The sequence below is a fragment of the Oncorhynchus mykiss genome, chromosome 4 (assembly GCF_057628025.1).
Source record: "Oncorhynchus mykiss isolate SJ-2025 chromosome 4, ASM5762802v1, whole genome shotgun sequence".
Lineage (NCBI taxonomy): Eukaryota > Metazoa > Chordata > Actinopteri > Salmoniformes > Salmonidae > Oncorhynchus > Oncorhynchus mykiss.
The window spans coordinates 59,358,631-59,372,878 of record NC_143025.1 but is presented as its reverse complement, the minus strand read 5'-3'; the positions used below and the strand labels follow the sequence as shown (position 1 = coordinate 59,372,878).

The following is a 14,248-nucleotide window of genomic DNA, read 5'->3' as shown; positions in this document are numbered from 1 at the left end:
GTTGTAATTTGTTTTATTCTGATTGATTGGATGTTCTGGTCCTGAGGCTTCGGTTTGTGAACTCAACCCCAGGACCAGCTGGATGAGCGGACTTTCTCTTTGATCAGCTCTTGGCATTGCAGGGCTTGGTAATGATATGAGAGGGGGTCGCTTTCTCTCTCAGTTCATTCACTGCCTCATTAAGGTGTCCTGTTGAGCTTATTTTTAAACCTAAGTAATTGTAGTGTGTGCAGTACTCTATATATTTTTTACCAATTGAGAACTTTGGTCTAATTCCCTGAGATCTGGATCTTCTCTGGAAAACCATTATTTTAGCCTTTTGGGGGTTTACTGCCGGGGCCCAGGTCTGGCAGTACTGCTCTAGTAGGTCCAGGCTCTGCTGTAGGCTATGTGCTAAGGCTGACAGCAGTCATAGGTCATATGCAAAGAGTAGGCATTAAACCTCTGAATTGTGCAGACTAACACCAGGGGCTGAGGATTTTGCTAGAAAAGTAGCCAATTCGTTGATGTAAATATTGAAGAGTGCAGGGCTCAGATTGCAACTCTGGTGAAGGCCCCAACCCTGGTTAAAGAATTCTGTTGTTTTCTTGCCAATTTTAATGCTGCACATATTGCCAGTATACATTGATTTAATTATGTCATATGTTTTACCCCCTACACCACTTTCAATAACTTTGTAGAACAGTCCTGTATGCCAAATAGAATCAAATGCTTTTTGGAAGTCGATAAAGCAAGCGTGTATTTTGATATTATTTTGGTGGACATGTTTATCTATCAGAGTGTGTAGGGTGTAAATATGATTAGTCGTGCAATGTTTTGGTATAAATGCAATTTGGTTTTTACTCAAGACATTGTGCTTTTCAGGAAGTTTATAACTCTTACATTTATAATACTACAGAAAACCATCCCCAGGTTACTGTTCACACAAATGCCTCTGTAATTGTTAGGGTCAAATTTATCTCCGTCTTAAAGATTGGGGTTATGAGTCTTTGATTCCAGATGTCAGGGAAATAACCTACACTCAGGATCTCTCAATCAGATCACAATGCATATTTTAATGGTCTACACTTGTCAAAAAATAGGGCTGCATGTTAGAACCAGGTATACACATGGCCTCTCTCTCTCTTAGGTCGTGCACACATGGCTCATATATAACATAATTGTGGTGAAATTCAGCCAAAAATGAATGCAATCGATTTCACAGAGCCTAAGGCTCCTCAGTGCTCATCAGCCTGGTCCTCGCAATGCACTAGCTCTGCTCCATTGCACACTGTGGTTAACAGACAGCTACACACAGACAGCCACACACAGACAGCCACACACAGACAGCCACACACAGACAGCCACACACAGACAGCCACACACAGACAGCCACACACAGACAGCCACAGACAGACAGCCACAGACAGACAGGAAGACCTGCTGATTACCACTGTTGTACTGTGTTTACTGTACCGATACTGTGTACGTGTGTGTGCCTGTGTAAGTGTGTGTAATATTTAAGAGAAAAAGGCGTGTGTTATTCCTCTCCCACCCCCTGCCACTCCTGCCCTTTATTTAGCCCTCTCTAAGATACACGCAAACGCACACACACCAGGCCCTGTCTGGAAAGAGTTAATTAAGTTTTTCAGATGTGTGCGTCCTGCATTAGCATTTTAAACCTCATTAATGACTGGCCATGTATTCCTGAGTAACAACACAGTAGTGTGACACGTAGGTTTGGCAGGGCTAATAAAGCACTAAATCAACAGGTTTTCACTGTCCCTCCCGACCCGTCCTGTCCCGATGCCGCACTTGAAAGAAACTCATTGCTCTGTCTAATCGTGTTTTTATGTTAGCTAATTTACTTTTCTTTGCCTAGTTTCACACAGTGCACGGCGGGTCATTTTTCATGCCTAATCTGTGTCCTGGGACAAAAAGACTCCTTTAGCCTTTTGCCATTGATTCAGAAGGTACAAGAAAAATAAGTTAATTCACTGACCATGAATCAGGGGAGGCTTGATGCGTGTTCCAAATGTCACCCTACCTATTCCCTGTACAGTGCACTACTTTGAGCAGGGTCCAAAAGGTTCCCGATTGGCGCAACGATCTAAGCCACTGCATCTCAGTGCAAGAGGCATCAATACAGTCACTGGTTCAAATCCAGGCTGTATCACATCTGGCCGTGATTGGGAGTCCCATAGGGTGGTGCACAATTGGCCCAACGTTACCAGGGTAGGCCGTCACTGTAAATAAGAATTTGTTCTTAACTGACTTGCCTGGTTAAATAAATGTACAAAAAAAAAAGGCTTTGGTCAAAAGTAGTGCCATTTGGGATGAAGTTTAATTAGCACTTTGGAAGCCATTCTTCTTGCCTTAATAGTAGTAGTCCTAAACAGACAGTTTGGGAAGAATAAGGCCCCTTAACAGAACTTTGGAGATGTTGCTATCCTCTTTTGTCTCATAAGAGATTGGCATTTACATAAATGGGGATACAGCTGATCTGATGTATTTTTCTGTCCATCATTTTTCTTTTAAACATGCCACAGTGCTGTTCAGTTGTGGCTACTTACCATTAGATTTTACCACATTTATTGCAGATTAACATTTTGCATATAGCAGCACTTTCATAAATGTGAGCAATGAGCATCCTCACAGTTCACTCACCTCACCTGCAGACCTCTTACTAAAGCACCTCCCTCCACTCTCTCGTGTTCAAATAAATGAGAAAAATAAATTAAAACAGACAACCCCAGATAGTCGATCAAATACAGGGGGTACCGTGCAAATAAAAAATGCCTGGTTAAATGAGTTAGGCTCTCTGATTGAGGGCAGCACAATTGACAGTGACAGGTCCCAAACAGAATCTGTCAAAGCAGTAATGGCAGTGAAGTAGGCAGATGAGCAGGTGATGGATTTGGCTGTCTGAATCTATTTCTACAGTCCGAGCGTGGAATCGGGGCAAGGTGGCCTGCATATTCACTATAATTAGCCATCAGCAGCCATTTTTTGGACCCAGAGAGACAATCTAAGAGGCAACTAGCTATCCCCCATACCAGCACTAATGGGATTTTGGAGGTGCAAATTATAATTTTGACAGGTCACTTTTGAGTGGAAGAGAAATTAAATTGTGGGGGTTGGTTGCTGAAGCAATTCTCTTGTGAAGCAATTCTCTTGTGAGACGATTGTTAACAAACACCCATTCCTATTTACATACGCTGCCTACACAGTTTGATAAAAGGAAAGGAAACAGGACATTTTGATAAAGCGTCTCTCTAAATATATTCCACCCTCATTATTTTGAGTGGTGCTATAGAGAGCTTGAACAGTCATGAAAGTCTGAGATCAGGTAAATGGCATGCACAGATCTCGGGAAACACATGTATTTTTTTATTTTCAGTGTTCAGCACACATGTGAAAAGCAGAGACAGGGGTTGCCTCCTAAATGGCAGCCTATTACTTATATAGTGCACTAGAGGCCCTGGTCAAACGTAGTGCACTAGATAAGGAATAGGGTGCCATTTGGGATGCAGAAAGTGTCTACATACAGAGAAACATGATGAAACAGAAGAAGTAGTTCATGTATGCTGAAAATATAAACACTCTTATATAAATTGTACATTGGGACCAGGAACATAAACAAGAACATTTGGATTTCCTGACTTCACAAAATAGCACACAAAGGATGGAACAACATCATAAAAAAAGATTGATTCAGCCATTACCAATGTTGACTTTTTTCAGATACAGTATCTAGGATGTTTCATTTTGTGAAATTGTGTTTTCAAATGTGGATATGCAGGCTCTTCTTTAATTACTGCTCATCTGCTTCGGCTTTCAGGACCTAAGTCCCAAATGGCACTCTATTTCCTTATATAGTGCTCTACTTTGGACCAGAGCACAAGTCAAAAGTAGTGCACTATACAGGAAATAAGGTGCCATTTGGGATGAACTCAGTCGCTGAAGAAGGGATAGTGGCCCGAGGCCTGCTGATGGATGTCAGTGAGCAGGGAGCACGCCCATGCAGTGTAGGATGGAAACCAATAGAAACCATTTCCTGCTACTGATTAGAGTGTGCTTTACACGGCTATTCCCCCACACAGGGGTCCACTGCGCCACTGCCTAAACCAATCTAATCACTTTTGGCATGTTGGTGTCACTCTGACGTGGTCCTCACAGCATCATAGCAACCCCCAGTACCCCTGTGTCCCCTAGGTGGCACAGGCCAGAGGCAAGGCCCCATCAGTGGGATAGATAGACCTCAAAGTAGGCCCTGCTCAACTACCATAATCCTCTGCCATCCATCCCTAGTCATGTCACCAAGGACATACATTAATGGGCAATCTGGTGTACCCCAACCCCACCTCACACTCCCTCAGTGGCCATTGGGTCAGTAGTGAAGGCAGAGTGGGGTCTCCAACATAGTACTACTTATGTAGTACCATCCTGGCCCCATGCAGGGAAGCTCTAATGCTCAATTATATTCTACACATGGCTCCCTGGGCCCCAATCCCAGAAATAACAGTCCCTTCTGGTACCCACAATGCTGATGCCCAAAAAAATAAGTACTTCAAGCATAACATAACAGCCTGCATCATTATGAATAATGGATTATATGGTATTATCCAAACCCTTGCCCCATACACCAAAACATCTATTTACTTGATCTGAATGATATCATGGAATATAAATGGGTTAATAATATGGCTAAATTGCCCACACTGAAAATCGCAGATGTTGGAGTGGTTTGAATCCAGTCATGGCCACAGCAGAGTTCTGGGATCTGTCTGTGAGGAAGGAGGAGCTGCATCCAAAATGGAACCATATTCCCTACATAGTGCACTACTTTTGACCAGAGCTATGGTCAAAAGTAGTGCACAATATAGATAATTGTGTGCCATTTGTGATGCAGCCACGGCGAGAGCAGCTGTGACATGAATAGGCAAAACCAGGGCTAGACAGTTACCAACCACACTAACTCCCATCCCCCATCCCCGCCCTCATAAGCATCTCTCAGGGACCTGCTTCATAATGGTGCAGGGGGATTTAGGCCAGAGGAACAGTCATTCACATTCAGAAAGACAGTCCTTTAGGAGCTCCCAATCCACCACTGGATTAGGATTCAAGCACAGGACTCCAGGATTTCAAAATCCAAGAGTGAGAGTGTGACGTTCCCCCTGGGACTCCGTACAAGACAAGGGGGGAGAAGGAGGAAGGAGGGCCAGTTCTTTCAGATGGCTGTCTATCCATGTTGATACATTACAATGGGCTACCATAAACTTGGCAGGGTTGCATTAATTTGTATTCACCAATCCAGTCTTTTGCAATTAATTGTTCATGAAGAAAAGGGTATAAAGAAGGCAATGTAAGACATATATGATGCAGGAATAATTTCAGTTGTAAATGCATATTTACAATTCTGTAATTTAGCAGACACTGTTCAGAGTGACTAAGTTTAAGTGCTTTGTTCAAGGGTGCAACAACAGATTTTTAACCAATTGGTGTGAGAATTCGAACCAGCAACCTTTCTATTACTCGCCCAAAGTTCTTAACTGCTAGTCTACCTTCCGGTCCAAGTAGAATGTAAAGCTATACTCTAATTTTGAAATCCATGTTCAGGTAATGTAACTTAAGAAAGTGATAGCCCAGCACTTAGATGTAACGTCTTAAATGCTGAAACTTACAGTTTCAGATTTCCTGGGGCTAACACGGAACCCAAACCGGCTGCGCGCATGCGCTATCATGCATAAATGTATTTTATCCCCCCACACCAAACGCGAACACGCATGTTAAAATATCAAAGCAAACTCTGAACCAATGACATTAATTTGGGGACAGGTCAAAAAGCATCAAACATGTATGGCAATTTAGCTAGTTAGCTTGCACTTACTAGCTAATTTGTCCTATTTAGATAGCTTGCTGTTGCTAGCTAATTTGTCCTGGGATATAAACATTGAGTTGTTATTTTACCTGAACTGCACAAGGTCCTCTACTCCGACAAATTAATCCACACATAAAACGGTCAACCGAATCGTTTCTAGTCATCTCTCCTCCTTCCGAGCATTTTCATCGTTGAACTTATATGGTGAAGGCAGCTGAACTATCATTGTATTACCACGACAACCGGCAACAAAATTCGTCTTTCAATCACCCATGTGGGTATAACCAATGAGGAGATGACACGTGGGTACCTGCTTCTATAAACCAATGAGGAGATGGGAGGGGCAGGACTTTCAGCGCGATCTACGTCAGAAATAGGAAATACTTATATTTTAGCCCTTGGCATCGCAGACGCTCGTTGGCACGCGTGAGCAGTGTGGGTGCAATAATTTACTAACATGGATTTCTAAATTTATTTTGCGACGCTCGCGCACGCGACGTGTTCGGTCTGGTCAGCATGCAAGGCTACATTGCAGATGGATTTACTCAGTATGAGTGGATTTTGGCACTCTGCTATTTGTTGAGCACTGTTGTTCTCATTATTTATGCAGCCATTACAAACCAAACAAATTGGCACTGAATGAGTCTGAAACTCACTGGCATTGTAGGGCCTCCATTCATTTGCCACATTGGACGTTGAAAACTAAAAATACATATTCAGCAATGCGGAGCGGAATAAGTGCAAATGGAATGTCTTAATCACACTAAATTCTGTCAATACATGACTGTATCTCGATCTCTGTATTTTTCCCTCATAAACCACATCAATGTATTTGGCCCCCATAAACCACATTGATGTATTATATCCCCATAGACCACGGCAACCAAGAAAAATATGCTTTTGGGGATTTCTATTGGGTTGTAATTGGTGACACAGTTACACAAAAACATCTATTTACACCAGCAGCTAGTCAGGATGAATTTTTTTTTAAAGGGAATTAGCCAAACCAGGAAACTGTTTGAGTTCTATTCAGTACTCCTGACATGCAGACATCTCACGCAATAACAGTGCAAGCTGATTAGCTACAGTGAAACTCCATTTTATGTAGTGCATCTGCATCTTGTTGCCCTTAATAACTGTGTTGTATTGTATCTCACTTGTAATAACAGTGAAAGCGGTGATGGTACAGTTGCTTTTGGTTTTATCTCATTGAAATCAATGCCTTATAGAAGAAGAATTAAAGGGATACGTCAGCATTTTTGCCATTTTTGTTTTTCCGTTTATTTACTTTCCCAGAGTCCGATTACATTTTTATGTCTCTGCGTCCAGTAAGAAGGAAGTTAGAGGTAGTTTCACAAGCCAATTGTAACTGTGCTAATGCTAGTTAGCAAATTCCTTAAAAAATGAAGGCAGAGGCATAAAATTGGTATCCATGAGTTCATCTGACAAGTGAAAATCTTGAAGTATCCCTTTAACTTCATGTCAGCTATCAGACATGTTGGATAAGTTCCTTTTATTTGGCGCTGATCCACCTGATCTATAGGCAGGAGGGAGAGAATAGAGGGAGGGACGGAGCGAGACAGGTTACCAGATGTACAGTATACATCAATCACAATGTTCCCCAATTATTATCATATTCAAAAAGTTGTTAAACCTGAAAATCGCTTATTTTGCCATTTTCCACAGACAATTATATCCATATCCAGCAGCTGCGTATTTGCTGGCTGCAATTAGCTTTTGCCTGGTCAAGATCTGCACAATCTGGGGGAATAGAACTGACATAATTTCCAGTTATCTGGTGTGTGACAGGAGCCTGGCAAGAGAGAAGGAGAGGGAGGCTGGCTTGGCACGGTGGCACGTTCCGCTGTGCTGTCTGTTGCCCTTGTGCCAAGGTCTTGGCTGTGTCCCAAATGGCACCCTATTCCCTTTATAGTGCACTACCTCCGGCCAAGAGTATTGCACAATGTAGGGAATAGGCTGCCATTTGGGAGTCAACATCTAATTTCTGTCAGGGGGGTGACTGTCCCTGAGCATGGGACTGAACTAACGGGGAGATGGAAGCTTCTGCCATTGACTGATTCAAATCTTAGAGCAAGGCATCAGCTCTCTGGGCTCTGGGTCGTGGGTTCTGAAGCGGCAGCATCACGTTTATGAGGGATAGTTTGGAAGCCCTAGTTTTTTATCTGTAATTTACAAATGTTTCATTATTCTGATATGTGGTAGCAAAGATGTTTTAAAAAAAACAAATATTTAATTAGGGATTGGCTGGCCTTGACATTTAATTTAAGGTTTTTAGATTAGAAAGAGCATAACAAATTAAACAGAACAGCTGAAACTTTGCTGCCAAGCTTCAGATGGGGGTATTACCACAGGAACAACAAAACAGGCGAAGAGGGTTAGCAAAACAGAAAAACCCCATCATTCTCCTCCTCCTTCCCTCCCACCCACCCAATGGTTTGTGACACACGACACATTTATTTTGGGCTTTTGGGGAAGAAGAGGAGACAGAGAGGGGGTGAAAAGAAGACAACAAGAAAACCACAAGGAGGCCTTTATTTCTGTCTCTCGATTGAACAAACAGGGTTTGCCCTGGAGTCCCCACTCTTCTGGGTGTGTCTAACCTCTCAGGGTTACAGGCCATGCAGGCAGCACTCTAATAAGCACCTCACACAAAAGACCCAGTAGGCCAGTGGGAGGAGGAGGAGAAGTGGAGGCGGAGGAGGAGGGGAGAGAAGGGGAGGGGGATTGTGGGGGCAGATGCCAGACACCAACGAGAGCAGATGGGGCTTGATGAATCCTGAAAGGAAGGAATTGAAACCCGCTGAAGTTGCCAAGCGGCCAGCCACAATTATCACCGCGCTTTTGGGTTCATTGTCAATTATAGTGGCGGTTGAAGCGAGCGGCAGCTGTGGCAGATGGCGAGGTTCCAGATAGAAGAAGGGGGTGGACAAGAAGGGGAATTAGGAGTGGAGGGGGAGGTAGGGGGAGATGGGACTGGGGCCATTCCCTGGAGGCTATTTCTCTATCTCTCTACCTATTATCCCCCTCTGTCTGTCTGTCTTTGTCCCTCTCTCTCTCTCTCTCTCTCTCTCTCTCACACACACACAAACACACACACAAGATCCCTCTATCTAACTTTCCTTGGACTGCACACTCATCACTTGTCCACACTACAGGAAAACAAGACTGCCAATAGTCAGTACATGACGCGCATGACTTGCAGGGAATATTGAGGTGGAGAAATGGTGGATTACACCACACCTGAGCGTGCACATCTGCCTCCCTCAGTCCAAAAATTTCAAAAAGCACGTCTTGTTCTGAACATGAGAAGTTGCACAAAAGGATATGCTCAAGTACCAATAATGACACATGAAATGTAATATGGCACCCTATATTAGGCAATGTGGTGCCATTTGGGTCACATCAGTCTATTAATTCAGCATTGGAGAAGAAATCCAGCAGCAGGTATATTAAATCCATGCTCCTCCTTGTACTTTAGAATGGGAACAGGGCATTTGCCACAAAAGGCTATAGATTTAGTATAGATCGCCTCTGCACTCAGGCTGCAGTGTGAGAGATTGAGAAGAAGTTGGGAGATGACTCTTGGGCTAATTTTGTAATGCATTGATCTGGAATAAGATTGAAACAGCTGAGAAGATAATGTATAGAATAATTTGGGCTGGCTGGCTCTGAGCAAGGAGATAGACCTGGAGTAGGACTAGGGCCAACAGGATTTCTGGTCACAAGGAGTGCACAAAATAGGGACTGTGGCCATTAGGATTAGTAAAATTTTTTGGAAGAATCCACAGTGTCTCGCATCCACTGTGAAATTTGGTGGAGTATCTGTGATGATCTGGGGGTGCTTCAGCAAGGCTGGAATTGGGCAGATTTGTCTTTGTGAAGGACGCATGTGTCACGCCCTGACCTTAGAGAGCTTTTTATGTCTCTATTTTGGTTTGGTCAGGGTGTGATTTGGGTGGGCATTCTATGTTCAGTTTCTATGTTTTGTATTTCTTTGTTTGGCCGGGTATGGTTCTCAATCAGGGACAGCTATCGTTTCTCTGATTGGGAACCATACTTAGGTAGCCTTTTCCCACCTGGTTTTTGTGGGTAGTTATTTTCTGTTTAGTGTTTTCTGCAACTGAAAGAACTGTTCGTTGTCTTTTTTCCCTTTGTTATTTTGTTCTAGTGCTCAGTGTTAATAAAAATCATGAACACTTACCACGCTGCGCTTTGGTCCGATCCTTCTTCATCAGACGACCGTTACAGCATGAATCAACCCACGTACAAGGTTGTCCTGGAAGAAAACGTTCTTCCTTCTGCTCTGACAATGTTCCCCAACTCTGAGGAATGATTTTTCCAGCAGAACAATGCTCCGTGGAGGATCACCAGATCAAGATCCTGTCATGGCCAGCCCAATCTCCAGACCTGAACCCCATTGAAAACCTCTGGAATGTGATCAAGAGGAAGATGGATGGTTACAAGCCATCAAACAAAGCTGAGCTGTTTCAATTTTTGCGCCTGTAGTGGCATAAAGTCACCTGACATCAATTTGAAAGACTGGTGGAGAGCATGCCAAGACACATGAAAGCTGTGATTGTAAATCAGGGTTAATCCTCCAAATTTAGATTTCTGAACTCTTCCTAAGTTAAAACATTAGTATTGTGTTGTTTAAAAATGAATATGAACTTATTTTCTTTGCATTATTAGAGGTCTGACAGCACTGCATCTAGTTTGTTATTTTTACCAATTGTCATTTTCTGCAAATAAATGCTCTAAATGACAATATTCTTATTTGGAATTAGGGAGAAATGTTGTCAGTAGTTTATAAAATAAAGCAACATTTTTAACTTTACCCAAACACATACCTACAAATAGTAAAACCAGAGAAACTGGTCATTTTGCAGTGGTCTCTTAAGTTTTTCCAGAGCTGTGTGTGTGTGTGTGTGTATATATATATATATATATATATATATATATGCAGTGTCAGTCAAATATTTGGACACACCTACTCATTCTTTATTTTTACTATTTTCTACATTGTAGAATAATACTGAAGACATCAAAACTACGAAATAACACATATGGAATCATATAGTAACTAAAACAGTGTTAAACAAATAAAAATATATTTAATGTTTTAGATTCTTCAAAGAAGCCACACTTTGATGATGACAACTTTGCACACTGTTGGCATTCTCTCAACCAGCTTCATAAGGATTGTTTTTCCAACAGTCTTGAAGAAGTTCCCACATATGCTGAGCACTAGTTGGCTGCTTTTACTTCACTCTGCGGTCCAACTCATCCCAAACCATCTCAATTGGAATGAGATCGGGTGATTGTGGAGGCCAGGTCATCTGATGCAGCACTCCATCACTCTCCTTCTTTGCCAAATAGCCCATACATAACCTGGAGATGTGTTTTGGGTCATTGTCCTGTTGAAAAAAAATTATAGTCCCACTAAGGCCAAACCAGATGGAATGGCGTATCGGTACAGTATGCTGTGGTAGCCACGCTGGTTAAATGTGCCTTGAAATCTAAATAAATCACAGACAATGTCACCAGCAAGCACCCCCACACCATCACGCCTCCTCCTCCATGCTTCACTGTGGGAACCACACATGCGGAGATCATCCGTTCACCTACTCTGAGTCTCACAGAGACACAGTGGTTGGAACCAAAAAACTTGGACTCATCAGACCAAAGGATAGATTTCCACCGGACTAATGTCCATTGCTCGTGTTTCTTGGCCCAAGCAAGTCTCTTCTTCCTATTGGTGTCCTGCAGCAATTTGACCTGATTCACGCAGTCTCTGAACAGTTGATGTTGAGATGTGTCTGTTATTTGAACTTGTGACGCATTTATTTGGGCTGCAATTTCTGAGGCTGGTAACTCTAATGAACTTATCCTCTGCAGCAGAGTTAACCTTTCTGATCTCCCCATCCCGGATCCGGGTTCGTGAATACAGACTCAAGCTCATTACCATAACGCAACGTTAACTATTCATGAAAATCGCAAATGAAATGAAATAAATATGCTAGCTCTCAAGCTTAGCCTTTTGTTAACAACACTGTCATCTCAGATTTTCAAAATATGCTTCTCAACCATTGCAAAACAAGCATTTGTGTAACAGTATTGATGGCTAATGTAGCATTTAGCATTAGCATTCAGCTGGCAACATTTACACAAAAAAACAGAAAAGCATTCAAAAAAATCATTTACCTTTGAAGAACTTCAGATGTTTTCAATGAGGAGACTCTCAGATAGCAAATGTTCAGTTTTTCCTGAAAGATTATTTGTTTAGGACAAATCGCTCCGTTTTCTGCGTCACGTTTAGCTATGAAAAAACCCCTGTATCCAGGATTGTGTAAATCTATCAGCAAGCTCATTAGCATAACACAACGTTAACTATTTATGAAAATCGCAAATGAAATGAAATAAATATGCCATCTCTCAAGCTTAGCCTTTTGTAAACAACACTGTCATCTCAGATTTTCAAAATATGCTTCTCAACCATAGGAAAACAATAATTTGTGTAAAAGTAGCTAGCTAGAGTTAGCATTTCGCGTTAGCATTTAGCGTTAGCATTAGCGTTAGCATCCAGCACGCAACATTAACAAAAACATAAAAGCCTTCAAATAAAATCATTTACCTTTGAAGAACTTCTGATGTTTTCAATGAGGATACTCTCAGTTAGATAGCAGATGCTCAGTTTTTCCAAAAAGATTCCTTGTGTATTAGAAATAGCTCCGTTTTATACATCACATTTGGCTACCAAAAAAAATCCATAAATTCAGTCCTCAAAACGCAAACTTTTTTCCAAATTAACTCCATAATATCGACTGAAAACATGGCAAACGTTGTTTAGAATCAATCATCAAGGTGTTTTTCACATATCTCTTCATTGATACATCGTTCTTGGACACATGCTTTCTCCCCTGAATCAAATGGTAAAGTGGAAGCAGCTGGCAATTGCGCACCGAATTCGACGCAGGACACCAGGCGGACACTTGGAAAATGTAGTCTCTTATGGTCAATCTTCCAATGATATGCCTACAAATACGTCACAATGCTGCTAAGACCTTGGGCGAACGACAGAAAGTGTAGGCTCATTCGTTGCGCAATCACAGCCATATAAGGAGAGAATGGAAAACAGAGCTTCAGAAATTCTGCTAATTCCTGGGTGATGCATCATCTTGGTTTCGCCTGTAGAATGAGTTCTGGGGCACTTACAGACAAAATCTTTGCAGATTCTGAAACTTCAGAGTGTTTTCTATATGCATAGTCGAGCATCTTTTCGTGACAAAATATCGCGCTTAAAACGGGAACGTTTTTTATCCAAAAATGAAATAGCGCCCCTAGAGCTCTAACTGGTTAACTCTGGGTCTTCCTTTCCTGTGATGGTCCTCATGAGAGCCAGTGTCAACACAGCGTTTGACGGTTTTTGCAACAGCACTTAAAGAAGCACTCAAAGTTCTTTACATTTTCCGCATTGACTAACCTTCTTGTGATTGACTGTCCTTTCTCTTTGCTTATTTGAGCTGTTGCCATAATATGGACTTGGTCTTTTACCAAATAGGGATTTCATCTTTATACCATCACTACCTTGTCACAACACAACTGATTGGCTTAAATGAAATTCCACAAATTAAGTTTTAACACTTTTTAGGATACTACATGATTCCATATGTGTTATATGATATTTTTGATGTCTTCACTGTTATTCTACAATGTAGATGTCACGACTTCTTCGCAGTTCTGCGTCGCCGGTTTACTAGCCGCTACCGATCCCTTTTTCCTTTTCTGGTTGTTTTGTCTGTGTTCCTTTTCACACCTGGTTTCAATTGCTTTTATTTCTGTGTGTATATAGGGCACCTGTTGCCTGCCTTAATTCGTGCAGGATTAAGCTTGTGTGTATTTGCGCTCGATTATCTATGCTGTTTATTGTTTTTGCTATTACATATGTGTATGTAGTGTCGGAACTGTGGTTGTTCCTCCGTGTATTGACACGAGTTTCCGTTCCTTCGAGAGCGTAGTTTTGGATTTTCATCTGTGCCAATTTTGTATTGGTGGACTATGTGTGTGTGTATATATATATATATATATATATATTAAACACGCTTCTCAGAAATCCCTGCTTTCCTGCGCCTGACTCCTACACCTCTCACCGAGACGCACCTTATCACAGTAGAAAATAGTACAAATAAAGAAAAGCCCTTGAATGAGTAGGTGTGGCAAACTTTTGACTGGGACTATATATTTAGAAAACACATATACATATACAGTGCCTTCGGAAAGTACTCAGACCACTTGAATTTTCCACATTTTGTTACATTACAGCCTTATTCTAAAATTGATTAAAACAATAATTTTCCTCATTAATCTACA

General features: G+C 41.8%; 1 long non-coding RNA gene across 1 annotated transcript in view; it reads right to left on the bottom strand.

Moving 5' to 3' along the window:
• LOC149984091 (uncharacterized) overlaps positions 1-13,133 on the bottom strand; it is a 44,836-nt gene extending 31,703 nt beyond the window's left edge. The window contains exons 1-2 of the long non-coding RNA XR_016495355.1: positions 12,513-13,133; positions 12,083-12,144 (exon numbers count right to left, since the gene is read on the bottom strand). This is a non-coding gene — a long non-coding RNA (uncharacterized LOC149984091). The remainder of the gene's footprint in view (positions 1-12,082; positions 12,145-12,512) is intronic.
• Between the last annotated feature and the right edge of the window lie 1,115 nt (positions 13,134-14,248).